At 51.5% G+C, this 24,591-nt stretch overlaps 1 pseudogene; it reads left to right on the forward strand.

Moving 5' to 3' along the window:
- Window positions 1-24,591, forward strand: part of LOC135574230 (GRB2-associated-binding protein 1-like) — a 109,429-nt pseudogene that overhangs the window by 63,912 nt on the left and 20,926 nt on the right.

The raw sequence follows: 24,591 nt of genomic DNA on the forward strand, positions 1-24,591 counted from the left end.
TCTGATCTTCATCTAAGTCACAACAATAGACAAAAACCGTGTGCTTTAAACTAATAACAAATTATTGTATTTTTCTTGTCTATTTTGAATACATCATTTAAACATTCACAGTGTAGGTTGGATAAAGTATGTGAACCATTAGGTTAATGACTTCTCCAAAAGCTCATTGGAGTCAGGAGTCAGCTAACCTGGAGTCCAATCAATGAGACGAGATTGGAGATGTTGGTTTGAGCTGCCTTGCCCCATAAAAAACACTCACAACATTTGAGTTTGCTATTCATAAGAAGCATTGCCTGATGTGAACCATGCTTCGAACAAAAGAGATCTCAGAAGACCTAAGATTAAGAATTGTTGACTTCCATAAAGCCGGAAAGGGTTAGAAAAGTATCTCTAAAAGCCTTGATGTTCATCTGCCCACTGTAAGACAAATTGTCCATAAATGGAGAAAGTTCAGCACTGTTGCTACTCTCCCTAGGAGTGTCAGTCCTGCAAAGATGACTGCAAGAGCACAGAGCAGAATGCTCAATGAGGTTAAGAAGAATCCTAGAGTATCAGCTAAAGACTTGCAGAAATCTCTGGAACATCTCTGTTGATGAGTCTACGATACGTAAAACACTAAACAAGAATGGTGTTCATGGGAGGACACCACGGAAGAAACCCCTGCTGTCCAAAAAAAACATTGCTATAAGGGCACAAGGCGAGACCCAGATGCAGACACAGGAGGCAGATGGTTAGAGTCCAAGATGTTTATTAACAATACAAAAGGGGTAGGCAAGAGGTCAAAACCAGGACAGAGTCCAGGAGGTACAGAATGGTGGGGAGGCTCGAGGTCAGGGCAGGCAGAATCAAGAGAATCACATAACAGGTGAAACAGATCAGGGCGTGACAATTGCTGCACGTCTGAAGTTCACAAAAGAGCACCTGGATGTTCCAAAAATATTCTGTGGACAGATTAAATTAAAGTTGAATTGTTTGGAAGGAAGGAACACACAACACTAAGTGTGGAGAGAAAAAAGGCACAGCACACCAACATCAGAACCTCATCCCAACTGTAAAGCATGGTGGAGGGAGCATCATGGGTTGGGGGCTGCTTTGCTGCTTCAGGGCCTGGACAGCTAGCTATCATCGACGTGAAGTTTACAAGACATTTAGCAGGAGAATGTTAGGCTATCTGTCCGCCAATTGAAGCTCAACAGAAGTTGGGTGATGCAACAGGACAACGACCCAAAACACAGAAGTAAATCAACAACGGAAAGGCTTCAACAGAAGACAATACGCCTTCTGGACTGGCCCAGTCAGAGTCCTGACCTCAAACCGATTGGTTAAAGCAGGTAGCCTAGTGGTTAGAGCAGGTAGCCTAGTGGTTAGAGCAGCTAGCCTAGTGGTTAGAGCAGGTAGCCTAGTGGTTAGAGCAGGTAGCCTAGTGGTTAGAGCAGGTAGCCTAGTGGTTAGAGCAGGTAACCTAGTGGTTAGAGCAGGTAGCCTAGTGGTTAGAGCAGGTAACCTAGTGGTTAGAGCAGGTAGCCTAGTGGTTAGAGCAGGTAGCCTAGTGGTTAGAGCAGCTAGCCTCGTGGTTAGAGCAGGTAGCCTACTGGTTAGAGCAGGTAGTCTAGTGGTTAGAGCAGGTAGCCTAGTGGTTAGAGCCTATGGTTAGAGCAGGTAGCTTAGTGGTTAGAACAGGTAGCCTACTGGTTAGAGCAGGTAGTCTAGTGGTTAGAGCAGGTAGCCTAGTGGTTAGAGCCTAGTGGTTAGAGGCGGGTAGCCTAGTGGTTCGAGCAGGTAGCCTAGTGGTTAGAGGCAGGTAGCCTAGTGGTTAGAACAGGTAGCCTAGTGGTTAGAACAGGTAGCCTAGTGGTTAGAGCAGGTAGCCTAGTGGTTAGAGCAAGTAGCCTAGTGGTTAGAACCTAGTGGTTAGAGCAGGTAGCCTAGTGGTTAGAGCAGGTAGCCTAGTGGTTAGAGCAGGTAGCCTACTGGTTAGAGCAGGTAGCCTAGTGGTTAGAGCAGGTAACCTAGTGGTTAGAGCAGGTAACCTAGTGGTTAGAGCAGGTAACCTAGTGGTTAGAGGCAGGTAGCCTAGTGGTTAGAGCAGGTAGCCTAGTGGTTAGAGCAGGGAGCCTAGTGGTTAGAGCCTAGTGGTTAGAGCAGGTAGCCTAGTGGTTAGAGCAGGTAGCCTAGTGGTTAGAGCAGGTAGCCTAGTGGTTAGAGCCTAGTGGTTAGAGCAGATAGCCTAGTGGTTAGAGCAGGTAGCCTAGTGGTTAGAGCCTAGTGGTTAGAGCAGGTAGCCTAGTGGTTAGAGCAGGTAGCCTAGTGGTTAGAGCAGGTAGCCTAGTGGTTAGAGCCTAGTGGTTAGAGCAGGTAGCCTAGTGGTTAGAGCAGGTAGCCTAGTGGTTAGAGCCTAGTGGTTAGAGCAGGTAGCCTAGTGGTTAGAGCAGGTAGCCTAGTGGTTAGAGCCTAGTGGTTAGAGCAGGTAGCCTAGTGGTTAGAGCAGGTAGCCTAGTGGTTAGAGCAGGTAGCCTAGTGGTTAGAGCAGGTAGCCTAGTGGTTAGAGCAGGTAGCCTAGTGGTTAGAGCCTAGAGGTTAGAGCAGGTAGCCTAGTGGTTAGAGCCTAGTGGTTAGAGCAGGTAGCCTAGTGGTTAAAGCAGGTAGCCTAGTGGTTAGAGCAGGTAGCCTAGTGGTTAGAGCAGGTAACCTAGTGGTTAGAGCAGGTAGCCTAGTGGTTAGAGCCTAGTGGTTAGAGCAGGTAGCCTAGTGGTTAGAGCAGGTAGCCTAGTGGTTAGAGCAGGTAGCCTAGTGGTTAGAGCAGGTAGCCTACTGGTTAGAGCAGGTAGCCTAGTGGTTAGAGCAGGTAACCTAGTGGTTAGAGCAGGTAACCTAGTGGTTAGAGCAGGTAACCTAGTGGTTAGAGGCAGGTAGCCTAGTGGTTGGAGCAGGTAGCCTAGTGGTTAGAGCAGCTAGCCTAGTGGTTAGAGCAGGTAGCCTAGTGGTTAGAGCAGGTAGCCTAGTGGTTAGAGCAGGTAGCCTAGTGGTTAGAGCAGGTAGCCTAGTGGTTAGAGCAGGTAGCCTAGTGGTTAGAGCAGGTAACCTAGTGGTTAGAGGCAGGTAGCCTAGTGGTTAGAGCAGGTAGCCTAGTGGTTAGAGCAGGTAGCCTAGTGGTTAGAGCAGCTAGCCTCGTGGTTAAGGCAGGTAGCCTAGTGGTTAGAGCAGGTAGCCTAGTGGTTAGAGCAGGTAGCCTACTGGTTAGAGCAGGTAGTCTAGTGGTTAGAGCAGGTAGCCTAGTGGTTAGAGCCTATGGTTAGAGCAGGTAGCTTAGTGGTTAGAACAGGTAGCCTACTGGTTAGAGCAGGTAGTCTAGTGGTTAGAGCAGGTAGCCTAGTGGTTAGAGCCTAGTGGTTAGAGGCGGGTAGCCTAGTGGTTAGAGCAGGTAGCCTAGTGGTTAGAGGCAGGTAGCCTAGTGGTTAGAACAGGTAGCCTAGTGTTTAGAGCAGGTAGCCTAGTGGTTAGAGCAAGTAGCCTAGTGGTTAGAGCCTAGTGGTTAGAGGTTAGGTAGCCTAGTGGTTAGAGCAGGTAGCCTAGTGGTTAGAGCAGGTAGCCTAGTGGTTAGAGCAGGTAGCCTACTGGTTAGAGCAGGTAGCCTAGTGGTTAGAGCAGGTAACCTAGTGGTTAGAGCAGGTAACCTAGTGGTTAGAGCAGGTAACCTAGTGGTTAGAGGCAGGTAGCCTAGTGGTTAGAGCAGGTAGCCTAGTGGTTAGAGCAGGTAGCCTAGTGGTTAGAGCAGGTAGCCTAGTGGTTAGAGCAGGTAGCCTAGTGGTTAGAGCAGGTAGCCTAGTGGTTAGAGCAGGTAACCTAGTGGTTAGAGCAGGTAGCCTAGTGGTTAGAGCAGGTAGCCTAGTGGTTAGAGGCAGGTAGCCTAGTGGTTAGAGGCAGGTAGCCTAGTGGTTAGAGCAGGTAGCCTAGTGGTTAGAGCAGGTAGCCTAGTGGTTAGAGCAGCTAGCCTCGTGGTTAAGGCAGGTAGCCTAGTGGTTAGAGCAGGTAGCCTAGTGGTTAGTGCAGGTAGCCTACTGGTTAGAGCAGGTAGTCTAGTGGTTAGAGCAGGTAGCCTAGTGGTTAGAGCCTATGGTTAGAGCAGGTAGCTTAGTGGTTAGAACAGGTAGCCTACTGGTTAGAGCAGTTAGTCTAGTGGTTAGAGCAGGTAGCCTAGTGGTTAGAGGCAGGTAGCCTAGTGGTTAGAACAGGTAGCCTAGTGGTTAGAGCAGGTAGCCTAGTGGTTAGAGCAAGTAGCCTAGTGGTTAGAGGCAGGTAGTCTAGTGGTTAGAGTCAGGTAGTCTAGTGGTTAGAGGCAGGTAGCCTAGTGGTTAGAGCAGGTAGCCTAGTGGTTAGAGGCAGTTAGTTTAGTGGTTAGAGGCAGGTAGCCTAGTGGTTAGAGCAGGTAGCCTAGTGGTTAGATCAGGTAGCCTAGTGGTTAGAGCAGGTAGCCTAGTGGTTAGAGCCTAGTGGTTAGAGCCTAGTGGTTAGAGCAGGTAGCCTAGTGGTTAGAGCCTAGTGGTTAGAGCAGGTAGCCTAGTGGTTAGAGCCTAGTGGTTAGAGCCTAGTGGTTAGAGCAGATAGCCTAGTGGTTAGAGCAGGTAGCCTAGTGGTTAGAGCCTAGTGGTTAGAGCAGGTAGCCTAGTGGTTAGAGCAGGTAGCCTAGTGGTTAGAGCAGGTAGCCTAGTGGTTAGAGCCTAGTGGTTAGAGCAGGTAGCCTAGTGGTTAGAGCAGGTAGCCTAGTGGTTAGAGCCTAGTGGTTAGAGCAGGTAGCCTAGTGGTTAGAGCCTAGTGGTTAAAGCAGGTAGCCTAGTGGTTAGAGCAGGTAGCCTAGTGGTTAGAGCAGGTAGCCTAGTGGTTAGAGCAGGTAGCCTAGTGGTTAGAGCAGGTAGCCTAGTGGTTAGAGCCTAGAGGTTAGAGCAGGTAGCCTAGTGGTTAGAGCCTAGTGGTTAGAGCAGGTAGCCTAGTGGTTAAAGCAGGTAGCCTAGTGGTTAGAGCAGGTAGCCTAGTGGTTAGAGCAGGTAACCTAGTGGTTAGAGCAGGTAGCCTAGTGGTTAGAGCCTAGTGGTTAGAGCAGGTAGCCTAGTGGTTAGAGCAGGTAGCCTAGTGGTTAGAGCAGGTAGCCTACTGGTTAGAGCAGGTAGCCTAGTGGTTAGAGCAGGTAACCTAGTGGTTAGAGCAGGTAACCTAGTGGTTAGAGCAGGTAACCTAGTGGTTAGAGGCAGGTAGCCTAGTGGTTGGAGCAGGTAGCCTAGTGGTTAGAGCAGCTAGCCTAGTGGTTAGAGCAGGTAGCCTAGTGGTTAGAGCAGGTAGCCTAGTGGTTAGAGCAGGTAGCCTAGTGGTTAGAGCAGGTAGCCTAGTGGTTAGAGCAGGTAGCCTAGTGGTTAGAGCAGGTAACCTAGTGGTTAGAGGCAGGTAGCCTAGTGGTTAGAGCAGGTAGCCTAGTGGTTAGAGCAGGTAGCCTAGTGGTTAGAGCAGCTAGCCTCGTGGTTAAGGCAGGTAGCCTAGTGGTTAGAGCAGGTAGCCTAGTGGTTAGAGCAGGTAGCCTACTGGTTAGAGCAGGTAGTCTAGTGGTTAGAGCAGGTAGCCTAGTGGTTAGAGCCTATGGTTAGAGCAGGTAGCTTAGTGGTTAGAACAGGTAGCCTACTGGTTAGAGCAGGTAGTCTAGTGGTTAGAGCAGGTAGCCTAGTGGTTAGAGCCTAGTGGTTAGAGGCGGGTAGCCTAGTGGTTAGAGCAGGTAGCCTAGTGGTTAGAGGCAGGTAGCCTAGTGGTTAGAACAGGTAGCCTAGTGTTTAGAGCAGGTAGCCTAGTGGTTAGAGCAAGTAGCCTAGTGGTTAGAGCCTAGTGGTTAGAGCAGGTAGCCTAGTGGTTAGAGCAGGTAGCCTAGTGGTTAGAGCAGGTAGCCTAGTGGTTAGAGCAGGTAGCCTACTGGTTAGAGCAGGTAGCCTAGTGGTTAGAGCAGGTAACCTAGTGGTTAGAGCAGGTAACCTAGTGGTTAGAGCAGGTAACCTAGTGGTTAGAGGCAGGTAGCCTAGTGGTTAGAGCAGGTAGCCTAGTGGTTAGAGCAGGTAGCCTAGTGGTTAGAGCAGGTAGCCTAGTGGTTAGAGCAGGTAGCCTAGTGGTTAGAGCAGGTAGCCTAGTGGTTAGAGCAGGTAACCTAGTGGTTAGAGCAGGTAGCCTAGTGGTTAGAGCAGGTAGCCTAGTGGTTAGAGTCAGGTAGCCTAGTGGTTAGAGGCAGGTAGCCTAGTGGTTAGAGCAGGTAGCCTAGTGGTTAGAGCAGGTAGCCTAGTGGTTAGAGCAGCTAGCCTCGTGGTTAAGGCAGGTAGCCTAGTGGTTAGAGCAGGTAGCCTAGTGGTTAGTGCAGGTAGCCTACTGGTTAGAGCAGGTAGTCTAGTGGTTAGAGCAGGTAGCCTAGTGGTTAGAGCCTATGGTTAGAGCAGGTAGCTTAGTGGTTAGAACAGGTAGCCTACTGGTTAGAGCAGTTAGTCTAGTGGTTAGAGCAGGTAGCCTAGTGGTTAGAGGCAGGTAGCCTAGTGGTTAGAACAGGTAGCCTAGTGGTTAGAGCAGGTAGCCTAGTGGTTAGAGCAAGTAGCCTAGTGGTTAGAGGCAGGTAGTCTAGTGGTTAGAGTCAGGTAGTCTAGTGGTTAGAGGCAGGTAGCCTAGTGGTTAGAGCAGGTAGCCTAGTGGTTAGAGGCAGTTAGTTTAGTGGTTAGAGGCAGGTAGCCTAGTGGTTAGAGGCAGGTAGCCTAGTGGTTAGAGCAGGTAGCCTAGTGGTTAGAGCAGGTAGCCTAGTGGTTAGAGCCTAGTGGTTAGAGCCTAGTGGTTAGAGCAGGTAGCCTAGTGGTTAGAGCCTAGTGGTTAGAGCAGGTAGCCTAGTGGTTAGAGCCTAGTGGTTAGAGCAGGTAGCCTAGTGGTTAGAGCAGGTAGCCTAGTGGTTAGAGCAGGTAGCCTAGTGGTTAGAGCCTAGTGGTTAGAGCAGGTAGCCTAGTGGTTAGAGCCTAGTGGTTAGAGCAGGTAGCCTAGTGGTTAGTGCAGGTAGCCTAGTGGTTAGAGCCTAGTGGTTAGAGCAGGTAGCCTAGTGGTTAGAGCCTAGTGGTTAGAGCAGGTTGCCTAGTGGTTAGAGCAGGTAGCCTAGTGGTTAGAGCAGGTAGCCTAGTGGTTAGAGCAGCTAGCCTAGTGGTTAGAGCAGCTAGCCTAGTGGTTAGAGCAGCTAGCCTAGTGGTTAGAGCCTAGTGGTTAGAGCAGGTAGCCTAGTGGTCAGAGCAGCTTGCCTAGTGGTTAGAGCAGGTAGCCTAGTGGTTAGAGCCTAGTGATTAGAGACAGGTAGCCTAGTGGTTAGAGCAGGTAGCCTAGTGGTTAGAGCAGGTAGCCTAGTGGTTAGAGCCTTGTGATTAGAGACAGGTAGCCTAGTGGTTAGAGCAGGTAGCCTAGTGATTAGAGCAGGTAGCCTAGTGATTACAGCAGGTAGCCTAGTGGTTAGAGCAGGTAGCCTAGTGGTTAGAGCAGGTAGCCTAGTGTTACGCACGCCTCTATGAAGAGGGAACGCAACACCCTGCTACAACTAAACTCTCTGTGAAGCGAAAAAGGTATGGACTGTAGGTGCGAGTAAAAATGACAACAAGCAGAATGTGGTACCGTTTACAAGGACTTTATTTCTTTACACGGTAATATGGGGAAAGGGGCTGGACGGAACCAAAGCAAAGAAAGTAAATCTCAAAACCTCCCCCTCTCCTATCTTACCTGCCTACCCACTACTTACCTAATTTAGCACCTCCTGGTGCCCTAACCAAAATACAGGGGGTGGTCCGCCCAGGTCTTACCTAGTGTGCCTAGACAGCGAATATGCTACGGGTATATGTATGCCCGCGGGCCTCTTGCCTAAGCACTCCCAAAGTGCCTTCCCCTTCTCCCCCTGGGAACAAATGAAACAGAATATTAAACAATTTTCAAACAAACGACATCAAATAAGCTCTATCTGAGCAACAAACTCACAAAATATACCAACTCTCAGCAAAATCAACCTCTAGCAAAATCTCTCAGAAAATTTCTCTACAAAAAGATCTCTACAAAAAGATCTCTACAAAAAGATCTCCCTCCTGACCAGAACACTGGCTTTTTCTATAGCTTCTGAAGGAATGTGTAATTGGAGACAGCTGCGTCTTGACGAGGGGGCGGGGTCAGCTCTACAATTAGCCCTGGAGTCGACCAATCAGCTGTTTGAAGGATTTCCGGAAGCTATTTCCTGAAATAAACACATGCAAACACAAACTACAACACATAAACTGGGGAACGTAACACCTAGTGATTAGAGCAGGTAGCCTAGTGGTTAGAGCAGGTAGCCTAGTGGTTAGAGCAGGTAGCCTAGTGATTAGAGCAGGTAGCCTAGTGATTAGAGCAGGTAGCCTAGTGGTTAGAGCAGGTAGCCTAGTGATTAGAGCAGGTAGCCTAGTGATTAGAGCAGGTAGCCTAGTGGTTAGAGGCAGGTAGCCTAGTGATTAGAGCAGGTAGCCTAGTGGTTAGAGGCAGGTAGCCTAGTGATTAGAGCAGGTAGCCTAGTGGTTAGAGGCAGGTAGCCTAGTGATTAGAGCAGGTAGCCTAGTGATTAGAGCAGGTAGCCTAGTGGTTAGAGGCAGGTAGCCTAGTGGTTAGAGCAGGTAGCCTAGTGGTTAGAGCAGGTAGCCTAGTGATTAGAGCAGGTAGCCTAGTGGTTAGAGCAGGTAGCCTAGTGATTAGAGCAGGTAGCCTAGTGATTAGAGCAGGTAGCCTAGTGATTAGAGCAGGTAGCCTAGTGGTTAGAGCAGGTAGCCTAGTGTTTAGAGCAGGTAGCCTAGTGGTTAGAGCAGGTAGCCTAGTGGTTCGAGCGTTGAGACAGTAAACGAAAGGTTGCTGGATTGAATCCCTGAGCTGACACGATAAAAAAAAATCTGTTGTTCTGCTCTCTGAACAAGGCAGTTAACCCCACTTTCACTGTTTCCCCGGAAGCCTCTCATTGTAAATAAGAATTTGTTCTTAACTGACTGAGCCTCGTTAAATTAAACGGTATACAATTAGAGAGAGAGTGTGAGATACAGTTACAGAGACTCTAGAGTAAACAGAGACTAAACAGAGTTTCCAGAGACTCGAGAGTAAACAGAGACTAAACAGAGTTTCCAGAGACTCTAGAGTAAACAGAGACTAAACAGAGTTTCCAGAGACTCTAGAGTAAACAGAGACTAAACAGAGTTTCCAGAGACTCTAGAGTAAACAGAGACTAAACAGAGTTTCCAGAGACTCTAGAGTAAACAGAGACTAAACAGAGTAAACAGAGACTCTAGAGTAAACAGAAACTAAACAGAGTTTTCAGAGACTCTAGAGTAAACAGAAACTAAACTAAAGAGAGTTTTCAGAGACTCTAGAGTAAACAGAAACTAAACAGAGTTTTCAGAGACTCTAGAGTCAACAGAAACTAAACAGAGTTTTCAGAGACTCTAGAGTAAACAGAAACTAAACAGAGTTTCCAGAGTAGAACTATGCACTGCTGTTACATGGACACAGTGCCACCAGAAGTATCTGTAGGGCTGTTCAGTGTCGGTCCTGGAGGACCCAAACACGTCTGGTTTTCATCATCTCTTTCTAACAAGGGACTCATTTATACCTGGGACACCAGGTGAGTGCAATTAACTACCAGGTTGAAACAACAACAAAAAAAAGTTTTTTTTCAGCCCTCCAGGACGGAAGTTTCCAGGGCCGACATTGAACAGCTCTGGTAGAGTCCAGATTAGAGACAAAAACATAGTTTCTATAAAAACTCTCCAGCCATCTTTACTCTTTCAGATAGACACACCGTCACCGCCCAAACCCCTACAGTCACAGTCACCACAGGCCACGCCCCCGTCTCCACGGCGACCACCGTCATGGCCCCGCCTCACCTGGAATCAGTTAGCAGTCAGGAGGACGGAACAGAGTACCTGTGGCTGTCACACTGCCAGAGCAAGACACCACACAGGTACACACACACACACACACCTGTACACACACACACACCTGTACACACACACACCTGTACACACACACACACAGACAGACCGAAGCACGCACACACCACAGGAGGCTGGTGGCACCTTAATTTGGGGAGGACGGGGCTCGTGGTAATGGCTGGACCGGAAATCAGTGGAATGGGATCAAATACATCAAACACGTGGTTTCCATGGTTTCCAGGTGTTTGATGCCATTCCATTCGCTACGTTACGGCCATTATTATGATGCTCCTCCCCTCAGCAGCCTCCTGTGACACACACACACACACACATACAAATACACACACACACACGCACATATACACACACACATACACACATACAGATACACACACATATATACACACACAAATACACACACACATAGAGATACACACACACATACACAGATACACATACACACATACAGATACACATACACACACACACATACAGATACACAAACACACACAAGTCACTTGTCAGAAGAGAGTTATCAAAATCATGTTGATAATGTCTTGTTACAGAATTACTTAATTTCAAAATAAAAGTGTTTCAGAATAATAGTCCTCCTGGTTTGTATTTCTCTGTTTCAGGCCTCCAGGTAGTTTCTACCACTCCACCTCCTCTGACACAACAGACTACAATGAAAACACTCTCCCATCCCACTGGCCTCCTCCCTCTTCTTCCTCCTCCTCTTCCTCACCCTCCTCCCTCGCTAAAGGCCTCCCCCATCACCCCCACACCGGCCCCTGGGCCGTCACCACGGAGACCAACACTTTTAGCCAATCGCAGGACAGCGTGTTAACCCCTGAACTCCATAGGGGCTGGACTAGGGGTCACCCGTCCCCCCACCCGAGAAAACACTCCCTCCAGCTGCAGGCTGTGTCTCTCCCTCCCATCTGTCATGACATGGTCTTCAACACAGGGATAAGCACTATAAACAGTAAATCACACAGGTTGAATGCTAATAGCAACACCACTTACCAGGTACCCTCCTCTACTCCTACCGCAAGGTGAGCACTTATTGTTTTGTGTTTTTCTTTTTTTAAACTAGCAACTATTCTAACAGTCTAACTGTTTACTGTTTACTGTTTACTGTTTACACATATTGTTTGCTCTTATCCAGAGCGTCTTAAAAATAGAGCATTCATCTTTATGTATTTAGTGAGATGTCTGTGATTGATTTGATTGATTGTTCATTTGTTGCTAATTAGTCTCTCTGTCTCTGTCTCTCTCTCGCTCTCTGTCTCTCGCTCTCTGTCTCTCGCTCTCTCTCTCTATGTCTCTCTCTCGCTCTCTGTGTTGCTCTCTGTGCCTCTCTCTCTCCCTCCCTCCCTCCCTCCCTCCATCCATCCATCCATCCACCCCCAGCTCACCCACACCAGGTCAGGGTGACTCCTCCACCCCTCCACCACGCCCCCCCAAGCCCCTGGTCTCTGCCCCAGCCGAGGTGTCTTCTCTGGCCACTCTGTCGGCCTCACTCCACCGGTCTGCTTCGGAACCAGAGAGGAGCTATGGAGGAGGAAGAGGTAGAGGAGGAGAAGGACAGGGAGGAAGAGGCAACAATCCCAGAGCACCTCGTTGTAACACTATAGCTACCTCAGGCACAGGTGAGAGACACACACAGGTGAGAGACACACACAGGTGAGAGACACACACAGGTGAGAGACACACACACACAGATACAGAAACCCCACACAATCACGTTATGTCTGATGTGTGTGTGTGTTTACAGGCACAGGTTCCCAGCAGAGCTATGCTGTACCAAGGTCCTTCTCTGACCAGACCAGAGCCAGCATGTCTGACCAGACCAGAGCCAGCATGTTTGAGTTTGGCGACAGCTTCAACAGCTACTTTGTGAGTACATTAGCAGTTTTACATTTTTTATAACCATCAATGAATAAGATATGTTACTAATATAGACCAACAAAGAATTCATCAACTAGCTAGCTACTAGGATACTAAAATATTTGCTCAGTGCGACAATAGCAGGCTTTTCGTTGAAGCTCAGTGTTAAATTAACATTTCCTTATCATCATGACAACAACATAGATGAAAATGTACTAATCACCTTGATTGGAAGTACACAACACACTCCCTGCTTCTCATCATGAGCAAGCCGGCTGTTACCGAGAGCCACATACCAGATGTTGAACAGGGTTGTTAGCATTCGGGGGGGAAAGTACATTTTTATCCCCGACCTAGCTGAATATCTAGGCATCGGACAAGTAGGAGACTACAGCTGAATATCTAGGCATCAGACAAGTAGGAGATACAGCTGAATATCTAGGCATCGGACAAGTAGGAGACTACAGCTGAATATCTAGGCATCGGACAAGTAGGAGACTACAGCTGAATATCTAGGCATCGGATAAGTAGGAGACTACAGCTGAATATCTAGGCATCAGACAAAAAGCAGGAGACTACAGCTGAATATCTAGGCATCGGATAATTAGGAGCTACAGTTGAATATCGAGGCATCGGACAAGTAGGAGACTACAGCTGAATATCGAGGCATCGGACAAGTAGGAGACTACATCTGAATATCTAGGCATCGGATAAGTAGGAGACTACAGCTGAATATCTAGGCATCGGAGAAGTAGGAGACTACAGCTGAATATCTAGGCATCGGATAAGTAGGAGACTACAGCTGAATATCTAGGCATCGGACAAGTAGGAGACTACAGCTGAATATCTAGGCATCGGATAAGTAGGAGACTACAGCTGAATATCTAGGCATTGGACAAGTAGGAGACTACAGCTGAATATCTAGGCATCGGATAAGTAGGAGACTACAGCTGAATATCTAGGCATCGGACAAGTAGGAGACTACAGCTGAATATCTAGGCATCGGATAAGTAGGAGGCTACAGCTGAATATCTAGGCATCGGACAAGTAGGAGACTACAGCTGAATATCTAGGCATCGGATAAGTAGGAGATACAGCTGAATATCTAGGCATCGGACAAGTAGGAGACTACAGCTGAATATCTAGGCATCGGATAAGTAGGAGACTACAACTGAATATCTAGGCATCGGACAAGTAGGAGACTACAGGCATCGGACAAGTAGGAGACTACAGCTGAATATCTAGGCATCGGACAAGTAGGAGATACCGCTGAATATCTAGGCATCGGATAAGTAGGAGACTACAGCTGAATATCTAGGCATCGGATAAGTAGGAGACTACAGCTGAATATCGAGGCATCGGACAAGTAGGAGACTACAGCTGAATATCTAGGCATCAGATAATTAGGAGACTACAGCTGAATATCTAGGCATCGGATAAGTAGGAGGCTACAGCTGAATATCTAGGCATCGGACAAGTAGGAGACTACAGGAGACTACCAATCATAAGAAGTGGATGAGAACCAACCTAGGCTACTGCAGATACAAAAAGGGTTCCAAAAGGGTTCTTCCCATTGGAGAACCCTTTTGGGTTCCATGTAGAACCCTCTGTGAAAGGGTTCTACATGGAACCCAAAGGGGTTTTACCTGAAACCAAAAAGGGTTCTTCAAAAGGTTCTCCAATGTGGACAGCCAAAGAACCCTTTTTGGTTCCAGATAGCACCTTTTTTCTAAGATTGTAGCTAGCTACATGGTGGAATTCAAGCTGAGGTTAATCAAAAATGCTCAAATATATTTTGATTAGCTATGTAGCTAGCATCAGTCAGCTGAAATCTAGGTAGCTAATGAACAGGCATAGAATGGTAGATATCTATATTTGGTTATGAAAGGTTTTTACACAAATTACTTCAGCCATTAGCTAGCTAGCTAGGGCCAGACAACAACAGCTGACCTCGACACAGAAGCTAGCTTACGTTAGCTCTCGTTCCAAATGCCGTTCCTACATTTTTGTTGTCTCCACAAAACTAACACCAAACTTTGGGCAAATTGTCACACTGTTACCTTACAATACATGCAATAGGCTTTTGCAATACTAGCTAGCTACTCCATAGTCCAAGCTACGGTAAGAGCTAGCCACAGGTGTGAGCAATCTACAAAGTACACTCAAACTGTTGTGATTAGAATGCTTATTTAGAATGTCCAGTTACAATTGACGCAACAGTTAGCGTTTGAGCTAGCCACACCTTTTTTCACAGTCGCCATTTTGAACAAACACCGTCGCCATTTTGAACAAACACGGTCCACTCTGAGCCATTCAGTGTTGTTGTTTATGTATGTAGCCAGTGAGCTAAGCTGTAGCATTTAACAATGTCTTTCAAAAGAAGCCAACTCACAAATCCGGAAATTCTGGATATTTTTTTTTTTTTACAATTCTGACAATGAGTCTGAAAGTTAGAAATCAAATTCTGACAGTGACAGAGAGGAGCTGGCCCCCCAAGCTTATAGCCATTTGAGAACCCTGAATCTGAGGACCCTTTGCCCACTGACGAAGTCCCAGGTCCCTTTGAAGATGCTGGTGGTGATGGAGGCAGACCGACAGTGGATGAAGTACGGGAGGTCTGTGGTAGCTGGAAAGCCGCCAGCCATTTCACCCTTCCTGGCCCTGCTGTTTGCTCTGATGAGTCCCAGTAGGGATTGCAACACCCCTTGCCATTTCCCTCTGAGGCAGAGTGCTTCAATCTGTCTCTGACAGAGGAGCTGGTGGGAGACATAGTGGAGGAGACCAATTACGATGCCTTGGAGCTACAGGAGAAGAGAGAGCCAGGAGTAGGGGGGGGACAACCACAATTAGTGAAATGTATACCTTCCTGGTGACAGTCCTTCTCATGGGGATAGTAAAGAAGAACTTCCTGAGAGAATACCGGAGCACAGATGCTATGTTTGCAACTCCCTTCTTAGCCACCCCGTCAACAAGGCTACTGCCACCCCGTCAACAAGGCTACTGCCACCCCGTCAACAAGGCTACTGCCATCCCGTCAACAAGGCTACTGCCACCCCGTCAACAAGGCTACTGCCACTCCGTCAACAAGGCTACTGCCACCCCGTCAACAAGGCTACTGCCACCCCATCAACAAGGCTACTGCCAGCCCGTCAACAAGGCTACTGCCAGCCCGTCAACAAGGCTACTGCCAGCCCGTCAACAAGGCTACTGCCACCCCGTCAACAAGGCTACTGCCACCCCGTCAACAAGGCTACTGCCACCCCGTCAACAAGGCTACTGCCATCCCGTCAACAAGGCTACTGCCAGCCCGTCAACAAGGCTACTGCCAGCCCGTCAACAAGGCTACTGCCAGCCCGTCAACAAGGCTACTGCCACCCCGTCAACAAGGCTACTGCCACCCCGTCAACAAGGCTACTGCCAGCCCGTCAACAAGGCTACTGCCAGCCCGTCAACAAGGCTACTGCCACCAACAAGGCTACTGCCACCCCGTCAACAAGGCTACTGCCAGCCCGTCAACAAGGCTACTGCCACCCCGTCAACAAGGCTACTGCCACCCCGTCAACAAGGCTACTGCCACCCCGTCAACAAGGCTACTGCCAGCCCGTCAACAAGGCTACTGCCAGCCCGTCAACAAGGCTACTGCCATCCCGTCAACAAGGCTACTGCCACCCCGTCAACAAGGCTACTGCCACCCCGTCAACAAGGCTACTGCCACCAACAAGGCTACTGCCAGCCCGTCAACAAGGCTACTGCCACCCCGTCAACAAGGCTACTGCCAGCCCGTCAACAAGGCTACTGCCAGCCCGTCAACAAGGCTACTGCCACCCCGTCAACAAGGCTACTGCCACCCCGTCAACAAGGCTACTGCCATCCCGTCAACAAGGCTACTGCCACCCCGTCAACAAGGCTACTGCCACCAACAAGGCTACTGCCAGCCCGTCAACAAAAAAGGCATAGGTTTTGGGGTCAAGGTCTTTGTCATGTGCGACGTGAAGACAGGATTTGTCCGGGACATTATAGTTTACACAGGGTCCACCACTGACATCCAACATTATGAGGGGCTTGGGGTGTCCGGGCCCGTGGTGATGACCATGCTGGCTCCTCATCTCAGCAAGGGACACACTTTGTATGTGTGGACAATTGGTGCAAAAGTCCCACACTCTTCCAGCATCTGCTCTCCAACAGTCCAGTCGAACAGGAAGGGGATGTCGGAAGCAGGAACAGGAAGATGCAGAAGGGGGGTGGAGTTCAAGGAGAACGGTCAACAGCTGGCAGTAAAGTGGCATGACAACGAGACGTCCATGTCCTCTCCACTGTCCATACAGCAACCATGTCCTCTCCACTGTCCATACAGCAACCATGTCCTCTCCACTGTCCATACGGCAACCATGTCCTCTCCACTGTCCATAGGGCAACCATGTCCTCTTCACTGTCCACACAGCAACCATGTCCTCCTCACTGTCCATACAGCAACCATGTCCTCTCCACTGTCCATACAGCAACCATGTCCTCTCCACTGTCCATACAGCAACCATGTCCTCTCCACTGTCCATACAGCAACCATGTCCTCTCCACTGTCCATACAGCAACCATGTCCTCTCCACTGTCCATAGGGCAACCATGTCCTCTTCACTGTCCATACAGCAACCATGTCCTCCTCACTGTCCATACAGCAACCATGTCCTCTCCACTGTCCATACAGCAACCATGTCCTCTCCACTGTCCATACAGCAACCATGTCCTCTCCACTGTCCATACAGCAACCATGTCCTCTCCACTGTCCACACAGCAACCATGTCCTCCTCACTGTCCATACAGCAACCATGTCCTCTCCACTGTCCATACAGCAACCATGTCCTCTCCACTCTCCATACAGCAACCATGTCCTCTCCACTGTCCATACAGCAACCATGTCCTCTCCACTGTCCATACAGCAACCATGTCCTCTCCACTGTCCATACAGCAACCATGTCCTCTCCACTGTCCATACAGCAACCATGTCCTCTCCACTGTCCATACAGCAACCATGTCCTCTCCACTGTCCATACAGCAACCATGTCCTCTCCACTGTCCATACAGCAACCAAGTCCTCTCCACTGTCCAAATCACTGTATCAAATCAGACTGTGTGCTTGACTATAACCTCAAAATAGGGGGCGGTGGATAAGGCGGACATGATACACAGCTAGGAATGTGGTCTGAGACGATATGTTTTCCATCTGATCGACACTGCTGCCCTCAATGGCTACATGGTTCACCGGCGACTAAACAGGTCAGGTGGTTACTGAACAAGGCTTCTGATTGGACTGCAGTTCACATACAAATATCGTACAAGTTCCATTATGCAATTATAGTGACATGATCACACCCACCTACCCACTCCCTCATCCTACCCACTCCCTCATCCTACCCACTCCCTCATCACCCTCTCCACGCCCTCATCCTACCCACTCCCTCATCACCCTCTCCACGCCCTCATCCTACCCACTCCCTCATCCTACCCACTCCCTCATCCTACCCACTCCTCATCCTACCCACTGCCTCATCACCCTCTCCACGCCCTCATCCTACCCACTCCCTCATCCTACCCACTCCCTCATCACCCTACCCACTCCCTCATCACCTTACCCACTCCCTCATCACCCTCTCCACTCCCTCATCCTACCCACTCCCTCATCCTACCCACTCCCTCATCCTACCCACTCCCCAATCACCCTCTCCCACGCCCTCATCCTACCCGCTCCCTCATCCTACCCACTCCCTCATCCTACCCACTCCCTCATCCTACCCACTGCCTCATCACCCTCTCCACGCCCTCATCCTACCCACTCCCTCATCCTACCCACTCCCTCATCCTACCCACTCCCTCATCACCCTCTCCACGCCCTCATCCTACCCACTCCCTCATCACCCTCTCCACGCCCTCATCCTACCCACTCCCTCATCCTACCCACTCCCTCATCCTACCCACTCCTCATCCTACCCACTGCCTCATCACCCTCTCCACGCCCTCATCCTACCCACTCCCTCATCCTACCCACTCCCTCATCACCCTACCCACTCCCTCATCACCTTACCCACTCCCTCATCACCCTCTCCACTCCCTCATCCTACCCACTCCCTCATCCTACCCACTCCCTCATCCTACCCACTCCCCAATCACCCTCTCCACGCCCTCATCCTACCCGCTCCCTCATCCTACCCACTCCCTCATCCTACCCACTCCCTCATCCTACCCACTGCCTCATCACCCTCTCCACGCCCTCATCCTACCCACTCCCTCATCCTACCCACTCCCTCATCCTACCCACTCCCTCATCACCCTCTCCACGCCCTCATCCTACCCACTCCCTCATCACCCTCTCCACTGCCTCATCCTACCCACTGCCTCATCATACCCACTCCCTCATCACCCTCTCCACTCCCTCATCCTACCCACTCCCTCATCCTACCCACTCCACTCCCTCATCCTACCCACTGCCTCATCCTACCCACTGCCTCATCCTACCCACTCCCTCATCCTACCCACTCCCTCATCCTACCCACTCCCTCATCACCTTACCCACTCCCTCATCACCCTCTCCACTCCCTCATCCTACCCACTCCCTCATCACCCTCTCCACTGCCTCATCCTACCCACTGCCTCATCCTACCCACTCCCTCATCACCCTCTCCACTCCCTCATCCTACCCACTCCCTCATCCTACCCACTCCACTACCTCATCCTACCCACTGCCTCATCCTACGCACTCCCTCATCCTACCCACTCCCTCATCCTACCCACTCCCTCATACTACGCACTCCCTCATCCTACCCACTCCCTCATCCTACCCACTGCCTCATCACCCTCTCCACTCCCTCATCCTACCCACTCCCTCATCACCCTCTCCACTCCCTCATCATACCCACTCCCTCATCACCCTCTCCACTCCCTCATCCTACCCACTCCCTCATCACCCTCTCCACTGCCTCATCCTACCCACTCCCTCATCCTACCCACTGCCTCATCCTACCCACTGCCTCATCCTACCCACTCCCTCATCACCCTCTCCACTCCCTCATCACCCTCTCCACTCCCTCATCCTACCCACTCCCTCATCACCCTCTCCACTCCCTCAACCTACCCACTGCCTCATCACCCTCTCCACTCCCTCATCCTACCCACTCCCTCATCCTACCCACTGCCTCATCACCCTCTCCACTCCCTCATCCTACCCACTCCCTCATCACCCTCTCCACTCCCTCATCCTACCCACTCCCTCATCACCCTCTCCACTCCCTCATCCTACCCACTCCCTCATCCTACCCACTGCCTCATCACCCTCTCCACTCCCTCATCCTACCCACTCCCTCACCCTCTCCACTCCCTCACCCTACCCACTCCCTCATCACCCTACCCACTCCCTCATCCTACCCACTCCCTCATCACCCTCTCCACTCCCTCATCCTACCCACTGCCTCATCACCCTCTCCACTCCCTCATCCTACCCACTCCCTCATCACCCTCTCCACTCCCTCATCCTACCCACTCCCTCATCCTACCCACTGCCTCATCCTATCCACTCCCTCATCCTACCCACTGCCTCATCCTACCCACTGCCTCATCCTACCCACTGCCTCATCCTACCCACTCCCTCATCCTACCCACTCCCTCATCCTACCCACTGCCTCATCCTACCCACTGCCTCATCCTATCCACTCCCTCATCCTACCCACTCCCTCATCACCCTCTCCACTCCCTCATCCTACCCACTGCCTCACCCTCTCCACTCCCTCATCCTACCCACTCCCCCATCCTACCCACTCCCTCGTCACCCTCTCCACTCCCTCATCCTACCCACTGCCTCATCACCCTCTCCACTCCCTCATCCTACCCACTCCCTCATCCTACCCACTCCCTCATCACCCTCTCCACTCCCTCATCCTACCCACTCCCTCGTCACCCTCTCCACTCCCTCATCCTACCCACTGCCTCATCACCCTCTCCACTCCCTCATCCTACCCACTCCCTCATCACCCTCTCCACTCCCTCATCCTACCCACTGCCTCATCACCCTCTCCACTCCCTCATCCTACCCACTCCCTCATCACCCTCTCCACTCCCTCACCCTACCCACTCCCTCATCACCCTCTCCACTCCCTCATCCTACCCACTGCCTCATCACCCTCTCCACTCCCTCATCATACCCACTCCCTCATCACCCTCTCCACTCCCTCATCCTACCCATTCCCTCATCACCCTCTCCACTCCCTCACCCTAGCCACTCCCTCATCACCCTCTCCACTCCCTCATCCTACCCACTGCCTCATCACCCTCTCCACTCCCTCATCATACCCACTCCCCTCATCACCCTCTCCACTCCCTCATCCTACCCATTCCCTCATCACCCTCTCCACTCCCTCACCCTACCCTCTCCCTCATCACCCTCTCCACTCCCTCATCCTACCCACTGCCTCATCACCCTCTCCACTCCCTCATCATACCCACTCCCTCATCACCCTCTCCACTCCCTCATCATACCCACTCCCTCATCACCCTCTCCACTCCCTCATCCTACCCATTCCCTCATCACCCTCTCCACTCCCTCACCCTACCCTCTCCCTCATCACCCTCTCCACTCCCTCATCCTACCCACTGCCTCATCACCCTCTCCACTCCCTCATCATACCCACTCCCTCATCACCCTCTCCACTCCCTCATCCTACCCATTCCCTCATCACCCTCTCCACTCCCTCACCCTACCCTCTCCCTCATCACCCTCTCCACTCCCTCACCCTACCCTCTCCCTCATCACCCTCTCCACTCCCTCACCCTACCCTCTCCCTCATCACCCTCTCCACTCCCTCATCCTACCCACTCCCTCATCACCCTCTCCACTCCCTCATCCTACCCACTCCCTCATCCTACCCACTCCCTCATCCTACCCATTCCCTCATCACCCTCTCCACTCCCTCACCCTACCCTCTCCTCATCACCCTCTCCACTCCCTCATCCTACCCACTCCCTCATCACCCTCTCCACTCCCTCATCATACCCACTCCCTCATCACCCTACCCTCTCCCTCATCCTACCCACTCCCTCATCCTACCCACTCCCTCATCACCCTCTCCACTCCCTCATCCTACCCACTCCCTCATCCTACCCATTCCCTCATCACCCTCTCCACTCCCTCATCCTACCCACTCCCTCATCACCCTCTCCACTCCCTCATCACCCTCTCCACTCCCTCATCCTACCCACTCCCTCATCCTACCCATTCCCTCATCACCCTCTCCACTCCCTCACCCTACCCTCTCCCTCATCACCCTCTCCACTCCCTCATCCTACCCACTCCCTCATCACCCTCTCCACTCCCTCATCATACCCACTCCCTCATCACCCTACCCTCTCCCTCATCCTACCCACTCCCTCATCCTACCCACTCCCTCATCACCCTCTCCACTCCCTCATCCTACCCACTCCCTCATCCTACCCACTCCCTCATCCTACCCACTCCCTCATCCTACCCACTCCCTCATCACCCTCTCCACTCCCTCATCCTACCCACTCCCTCATCCTACCCACTCCCTCATCCTACCCACTCCCTCATCCTACCCACTCCCTCATCCTACCCACTCCCTCATCACCCTCTCCACTCCCTCATCCTACCCACTCCCTCATCCTACCCACTCCCTCATCCTACCCACTCCTCATCACCCTCTCCACTCCCTCATCCTACCCACTCCCTCATCCTACCCACTCCCTCATCCTACCCACTCCCTCATCACCCTCTCCACTCCCTCATCCTACCCACTCCCTCATCCTACACATTCCCTCATCACCCTCTCCACTCCCTCATCCTACCCACTCCCTCATCACCCTCTCCACTCCCTCATCACCCTCTCCACTCCCTCATCCTACCCACTCCCTCATCCTACCCATTCCCTCATCACCCTCTCCACTCCCTCACCCTACCCTCTCCCTCATCACCCTCTCCACTCCCTCATCCTACCCACTCCCTCATCACCCTCTCCACTCCCTCATCATACCCACTCCCTCATCACCCTACCCTCTCCCTCATCCTACCCACTCCCTCATCCTACCCACTCCCTCATCACCCTCTCCACTCCCTCATCCTACCCACTCCCTCATCCTACCCACTCCCTCATCCTACCCACTCCCTCATCACCCTCTCCACTCCCTCATCCTACCCACTCCCTCATCCTACCCACTCCCTCATCCTACCCACTCCCTCATCACCCTCTCCACTCCCTCATCCTACCCACTCCCTCATCACCCTCTCCACTCCCTCATCCTCTCCACTCCCTCATCACCCTCTCCACTCCCTCATCCTACCCACTCCCTCATCCTACCCACTCCCTCATCCTACCCACTCCCTCATCCTACCCACTCCCTCATCACCCTCTCCACTCCCTCATCCTACCCACTCCCTCATCCTACCCACTCCCTCATCCTACCCACTCCCTCATCACCCTCTCCACTCCCTCATCCTACCCACTCCCTCATCCTACCCATTCCCTCATCACCCTCTCCACTCCCTCATCCTACCCACTCCCTCATCACCCTCTCCACTCCCTCATCACCCTCTCCACTCCCTCATCCTACCCACTCCCTCATCCTACCCATTCCCTCATCACCCTCTCCACTCCCTCACCCTACCCTCTCCCTCATCACCCTCTCCACTCCCTCATCCTACCCACTCCCTCATCACCCTCTCCACTCCCTCATCATACCCACTCCCTCATCACCCTACCCTCTCCCTCATCCTACCCACTCCCTCATCCTACCCACTCCCTCATCACCCTCTCCACTCCCTCATCCTACCCACTCCCTCATCCTACCCACTCCCTCATCCTACCCACTCCCTCATCCTACCCACTCCCTCATCACCCTCTCCACTCCCTCATCCTACCCACTCCCTCATCCTACCCACTCCCTCATCCTACCCACTCCCTCATCCTACCCACTCCCTCATCACCCTCTCCACTCCCTCATCCTACCCACTCCCTCATCACCCTCTCCACTCCCTCATCCTCTCCACTCCCTCATCACCCTCTCCACTCCCTCATCCTACCCACTCCCTCATCCTACCCACTCCCTCATCACCCTCTCCACTCCCTCATCCTACCCACTCCCTCATCACCCTCTCCACTCCCTCATCACCCTCTCCACTCCCTCATCCTACCCACTCCCCTCATCACCCTCTCCTCTCCCTCATCCTACCCACTCCCTCATCCTACCCACTCCCTCATCACCCTCTCCACTCCCTCATCCTACCCACTCCCTCATCACCCTCTCCACTCCCTCATCCTCTCCACTCCCTCATCACCCTCTCCACTCCCTCATCCTACCCACTCCCTCATCCTACCCACTCCCTCATCCTACCCACTCCCTCATCACCCTCTCCACTCCCTCATCCTACCCACTCCCTCATCCTACCCACTCCCTCATCACCCTCTCCACTCCCTCATCCTACCCACTCCCTCATCCTACCCATTCCCTCATCACCCTCTCCACTCCCTCATCCTACCCACTCCCTCATCACCCTCTCCACTCCCTCATCACCCTCTCCACTCCCTCATCCTACCCACTCCCTCATCCTACCCATTCCCTCATCACCCTCTCCACTCCCTCACCCTACCCTCTCCCTCATCACCCTCTCCACTCCCTCATCCTACCCACTCCCTCATCACCCTCTCCACTCCCTCATCATACCCACTCCCTCATCACCCTACCCTCTCCCTCATCCTACCCACTCCCTCATCCTACCCACTCCCTCATCACCCTCTCCACTCCCTCATCCTACCCACTCCCTCATCCTACCCACTCCCTCATCCTACCCACTCCCTCATCCTACCCACTCCCTCATCACCCTCTCCACTCCCTCATCCTACCCACTCCCTCATCCTACCCACTCCCTCATCCTACCCACTCCCTCATCACCCACTCTCATCACCCTCCCACTCATCCTACCCACTCCCTCATCACCCTCTCCACTCCCTCATCACCCTCTCCACTCCCTCATCCTACCCACTCCCTCATCCTACCCACTCCCTCATCCTACCCACTCCCTCATCACCCTCTCCACTCCCTCATCCTACCCACTCCCTCATCACCCTCTCCACTCCCTCATCACCCTCTCCACTCCCTCATCCTACCCACTCCCTCATCACCCTCTCCTCTCCCTCATCCTACCCACTCCCTCATCCTACCCACTCCCTCGTCACCGTTAGAGATATTTGGAACTCAGGCGTGAAAAGTTTAATTCAAAAGTGTGCTGATCAACAGTGCCAAACGAACAACTCTGCCATGTCACCGTCTTGATTGTATTTACAGCACCCATCTAGCCCTTGTGTTCCATATTTGTCAATAACTCGGCCATTCCAGTGGCTAATGCCCCCCCCATACCAGATTATATAAATATATAGAATTGATAACTCTGCAACACTTTAGGCTAGAGACCAGCTTTAAAAGGCGCGAGAAAGACACAGCTCTAGGATACATGGGAACATCTTTATTTACATTTTGAGTCGCTCTGCAGACACTCTTTTGCCAGAGAGACTTCGCACCGATCCCTGTGGGAATCGAACCCACAACTCTGCCATCGAAAACCAGCGTACTCTACCGACTAAGCCAGTCTCTGTGGTTCATTTTATACAACCTTGAAAAGTCAATGACTTTTTTTATTTTTTAAAGTGATTTTCTTTCACTTTGCTTTTCAATG

The sequence above is a fragment of the Oncorhynchus nerka genome, linkage group LG12, assembly GCF_034236695.1.
Source record: "Oncorhynchus nerka isolate Pitt River linkage group LG12, Oner_Uvic_2.0, whole genome shotgun sequence".
Taxonomy (NCBI): domain Eukaryota; kingdom Metazoa; phylum Chordata; class Actinopteri; order Salmoniformes; family Salmonidae; genus Oncorhynchus; species Oncorhynchus nerka.